Source organism: Malaya genurostris, chromosome 3 (genome assembly GCF_030247185.1).
Source record: "Malaya genurostris strain Urasoe2022 chromosome 3, Malgen_1.1, whole genome shotgun sequence".
NCBI lineage: Eukaryota > Metazoa > Arthropoda > Insecta > Diptera > Culicidae > Malaya > Malaya genurostris.
In genome coordinates this window covers 65,922,878-65,928,164 of record NC_080572.1, presented here as the reverse complement: position 1 = coordinate 65,928,164, position 5,287 = coordinate 65,922,878, and the positions used below count along the sequence as shown (strand labels likewise).

The 5,287-nt window shown below is 37.8% G+C and overlaps 1 long non-coding RNA gene across 1 annotated transcript; it reads left to right on the top strand.

Moving 5' to 3' along the window:
• Nucleotides 1-3,374: 3,374 nt before the first annotated feature.
• On the top strand, nt 3,375-4,047 carry LOC131439476 (uncharacterized). The gene is made up of 3 exons (XR_009231132.1): nt 3,375-3,428; nt 3,790-3,963; nt 4,029-4,047. It is a non-coding gene; the product is annotated as an uncharacterized LOC131439476 (long non-coding RNA).
• Nucleotides 4,048-5,287: the final 1,240 nt, after the last annotated feature.

Here is a 5,287-nt window from a genome sequence, read left to right as displayed (position 1 = left end):
ATATTTTTGGGATTTCCATCGAGCGTAGGTGTTCCGGGATTCCACGCACTTCGCGCTGCATGGATGTGTCGAAAAATAAAGTTGAGTCAGGGACATTTAGGAGGCTGACACGGATAGGAATATATCTTGAAGGGTTGATTTCCTGTGACATATGGTTAAAATATACTGTCATAAATTTTGTTTGAGATCGAAGCTCAACTAGCCTTTCGAAGTTATTAATAACCAGGGGATTCAGTACCTCACATCTTATTAGCAGTCGCGATGAAAGCTCCCAAAAACGATCTTTCAATGGAAGAACTCCCGCCAGAACTTCAAGACTCATTGTATATGTCGAATGCATGCACCCTAAAGCAATTCGCAAACAACGATATTGAATTCGCTCTAATTGGATAATATGAGAGTTTCCAGCGGAACGAAAGCAAACGCATCCATATTCCATCACTGAAAGTATCGTTGTCTGATACAATTTTATTAGATCTTCCGGATGAGCACCCCACCAAGATCCTGTTATTGTTCGAAGAAAATTTACTCTTTGTTGGCATTTTGTTATCAGATACCTAATGTGTCCTCCCCACGTGCATTTGGAATCAAACCACACCCCAAGGTATTTGAAAGTCAAAACCTGTTGGATCATTCTTCCCATCATATGAAGCTGAAGCTGCGCGGGATCATGCTTCCGTGAAAAGACGACCAGCTCTGTTTTCTCCGCAGAGAATTCGATACCCAGATGAACAGCCCAAACGGACAAGTTATCTAAGGTATCTTGCAATGGTTTTTGCAGATCAATAGCTTTGGGTCCAGTAACTGAAACCACGCCATCATCTGCCAATTGTCTTAGTGTACATGGGGTTACTAGACAGCTGTCAATGTCATTCACGTAAAAATTATAAAGGAGCGGACTGAGGCATGAACCTTGCGGTAGACCTATGTAGCTAATTCTGAATGTTGCCAAATCGCCATGTGAAAAATGCATGCGTTTCTCTGACAAAAGGTTGTGCAAATAATTATTTATAACCGGTGGAAGTCCATGTTGGTGTAGCTTGTCTGAAAGAACATCAATGGAAACTGAATCAAATGCTCCTTTAATGTCTAAAAATACAAATGCCATTTGTTGCTTTTGAGCGAGGGCAATTTGGATGTCAGACGAAAGTAATGCAAGGCAGTCATTTGTTCCTTTATTTCTACGGAAGCCAAACTGAGTATCAGACAACAACCCGTTCGTCTCGACCCAAGTGTCGAGACGTCGTAGAATAATTTTTTCGAACAATTTTCTGATGCAGGACAACATCGCAATGGGTCTATATGAGTTGTGATTGGAAGCTGGTTTCCCCGGCTTTTGAATGGCGATAACTTTCACTTGCCTCCAGTCAGATGGAACAATATTTTGCTCAAGAAACTTGTTAAACAATTCCAACAAACGACTTTTTGCGAGGTCGGGCAGATTCTTCACCAAGTTGAATTTAATTCTGTCCAACCCAGGAGCGTTATTGTTACAAGACATGAGTGCTATGGAAAAATCCATCATTGAAAAGGGGCTATCAATGGACCCATTATTTGGAAAAGATTCTCTTATAATGCTATGCGTAAGAACAGAATCTGGACAAACTTTCCTCACAAAATCAAATATCCATCGGTTCGAGTATTCCTCACTCTCATTTCCTACGTTACGATTCTCATTCGTCTGGTCGTATTCCAAAGAGTAAACTTCGACAAAATGTCTCCAATAGCTACATTTCTTGGCCCGAAGTATGCTCTTGTACTTGGTTTCTAAAGTCAAGAAATTTTCAAAATTCTGAGGAGTTCCTCCTCCTCGTTTTAAAAACGTCTTGAAAGCATTTTGTTTCGCGTGCTTAGCATCTAAGCACTCTTTGTCCCACCAAGGGTTTGGAGGCCTTCTGTTAGACGATGGACCAAGAAATCGTTTAGTTTGGGCTTGTTCTGCGGCCTCCAGAATCGAACAAACGAGGAAGTCATATTCTTCAAGTGGGGGGAGCTCTTCCGTTGAAGTTAAGACACTTGAAATATTACTTTGGTATTTAATCCAGTTAATATTTTTTGTCAAATCATATGGAATATTAACTGAATTAGCAATGCCTTTGTTACTGCTAATTGAGATGATGATTGGTAAATGATCGCTACCATGTGAATCAGGAAATACTTTCCAGGTGCAATCTAGTCGAATTGAAGCCGAGCACAGAGATAAATCTAATGCACTTGGACGTGCAGGAGGTCTTGGGATCCGTGTCATGCTACCCATATTTAGTACCGTCATGCTAAAATTGTCGCAAATATTATATATTAGAGATGATCTGCTATCATTGTAAACGGAACCCCACATCATTCCGTGCGAATTGAAATCTCCTAAAATCAAACGTGGAGCAGGAAGGGCTTCGACAATTTCATTAAGCTGTCGTTGTCCAACTTGAGCTCTTGGAGGAATATATACCGAAGCAATCCAAATGTCCTTTCCTTTAATGTTCATTTGACAAGCAACAACTTCTATACTAGAAGTCGAAGGAATGTTTAATCTATAAAAGGAATAACATTTCTTAATTCCTAAAAGCACTCCACCATACGGAGAGTCTCTATCGAGACGTATAATGTTAAAGTCATTAAAATTTAAGGCTATGTTTGATGTAAGCCATGTTTCGCACAAAGCAAATACATCACATTTTTGACTATGCAACAAAACTTTAAATGAATCAAGTTTTGGCATAATGCTTCGACAATTCCACTGAAGGTAAGTGATTGAATCATTTGCGGCGGATGATAAATTATCCATCAAATGATACAAAACCTGAAAGAGCTGGCCATTGAGCTGATAACTGTTTCAAAAAAGTTCTAGCTATTGGTAGGAATGCTGTTATGATAGTCTTTAGAGGTTCAGAAATATTGAATGCAGCGAAAATCCATTCTACAATTTCCGAAAATTTCAGTAATCCTGTTGGTGAATGTGAAATGGAGCCCACTGGATTATTGTCTTTTCTTGAGCTAGTTCCTGGATTGGTTTGTGAATTTGACAAACCAGGAGGCACAGTTTTTGGTTTTAAATTTGGCTTTTTAGCTTTAACACGGGGATCTTTTTTTGAAGGTGTAATTTTAGGTGTCTTTTTTGGTATTTTATGGTTTGGTAATCTCCTCTTAACAGACCCTTGAGGAGTGACAAACGAGGTATCTTCACTATTTCCGTCAGAGTCTGGCTCCGCAAGATTTGAAAAACCGTTTTCGGTTTCCAAAGGGGAGACATGTATGACCGTTTTAAGCATTTCTGCATATGTGCGCTTAGACCGTGCTTTTAAAGAAAGCTTCATTTTGTCTTTACGCAGCTTAAATGCAGCGCACACTGAAAGATCATCATGAGGACTTTCCCCACAAAATATTACAATTTCTCAGAATGATAATACGGTCCGACATACCAGGGTTGTTAAGTAAGTGTGGTTTACGATCATGAATTTGAACGGTGATATATTTAACATTTTAACAGTTTATGAAATTATCAACAAAATGTCTGAAAATAACAGCTTATTTTATAATTTATAGAAGTTAATCGTTTGGTTCAAATAATATTTCCGAGTAGATTTCATAATTAATGACGAGTTACCTAAGATGATATTTAAGCTATAAGAGAATATGTTTTAATAAATTCAAAACGTTGTGACTATGTTAGAATTAAATTAGGATAAGAATATTATGTAAAAGTGATGCTACGGCGAAGAAAAACTTATGTAAACTGCCTTAAGAAATAAACGTATTTATGAAAAAAAAAATTTAACATTTTATTCCAAGTAGGAAAATCGTCGGTCGTATAGCTAACGGGCCTGCGTATGCCATACATCTAGTAATGACACGAGTACCCAGAACAGTTAAACAAATTACGTCATTGGCCTGTGTTGGATACTGACTATGAAGTAACTGGATAACCGAAAATTCTAGTGCATTCCTACCGGTTGATGAACCCTTCGAGTAAGAATCGTTCTTAGTTCACGAATCATCTCACTGAATAAACTGTTCGAAGGAAAGCTTTTCAGGTGAATCCATACATTCGGATAACTCGTCAAGAATTTGATTCGGAGTTCAATATAATCTTCAAATGGATTCCGAATCAAACACCAACCGATTCCGAACCGATCCGAGTCGGAATCGATTGTTGCATCTGGTTCGGAATCCGTTTGGAAATCATACTTCCAAATCAAATTCCATACGAATTGATTGGAAAAGGGGTTAAAGGAGATGAAGACATTTTGTATTTCAGTCAACTCCTGCAAAATGTGATAATTTCTTTAGCGAGTGAGAAAGTTCGTTCGTTACACGTTACAAGTATTGTTGTATTAAAAATAAAGAATCCGTTCCATAATACGATCGAATTTAATCATTCAAGCACTACCGAAAACTAATTGTCAAAGCTAGGTGCCTTGGTCTATTATTTGAATCGACAATACTTGCAAACCGGTGATGATTGAGGTGGCCTAAAGTGAATCAAGTCTAATAAAGACATGATCCCAAGATTCTGTATTATTCCAAGTTTTAAAATTTCTTCATTGAACGTTGCGATCGAATAGGGATTTTATGGCATCATTTTCTATTAGAAAAGATGACCCAAAACTATTCCAGAAATCACGTTCACTTTCAATATAAATGAAATCAACTGTTAAACCGGCAATTAGTTGCGTAGTATGTACATAAATCTGTTCTGCTCTTCCAGAAATAAATGTTTTATTCTGTGAAGTAGAAAATAAGCGGTTTACTGACACACTCAGCAGAACCACTAGCGGGATTTTCAGAAAGCAAAATAATACAGAATATTTTCCCTGCTAGAGCGTACGGTTATATCATGCTGTACATTCGACTCATTCAGCCATAATGTTACGAAACAACCAGAATCATGAGGTTTTCGATCTCTGCGATTATTAAATACTGCATAACTGGTATTCAGCATGCAATACATAAAGTCAGGAAAACAACAAACAAACTAGTTCCGTATCATGGCAACTTCAATGTTGCGTTGTCAGATATGTTTTTTTCTACCATTCTGATATGTCAGTTCAAAACTAAGGGATGGGCTAGGCCAACTTGTTCTTTTGGTGAACCAAAAAAATTGCATGCTTTTGTATGGAACTTTGGGGTATTATTATTTGTATTTGTTTATACTACGCAGAACGATGCGGTGTTTTTTTATGCATGATGCAAAGCCTCCTATGCCGAACAAGAAATTGACGTCATTTTGTACCACTGGGATTGGTGGATGAAAACATAGCGATTCTAACTATTTTTTCAATAGTATGCTATT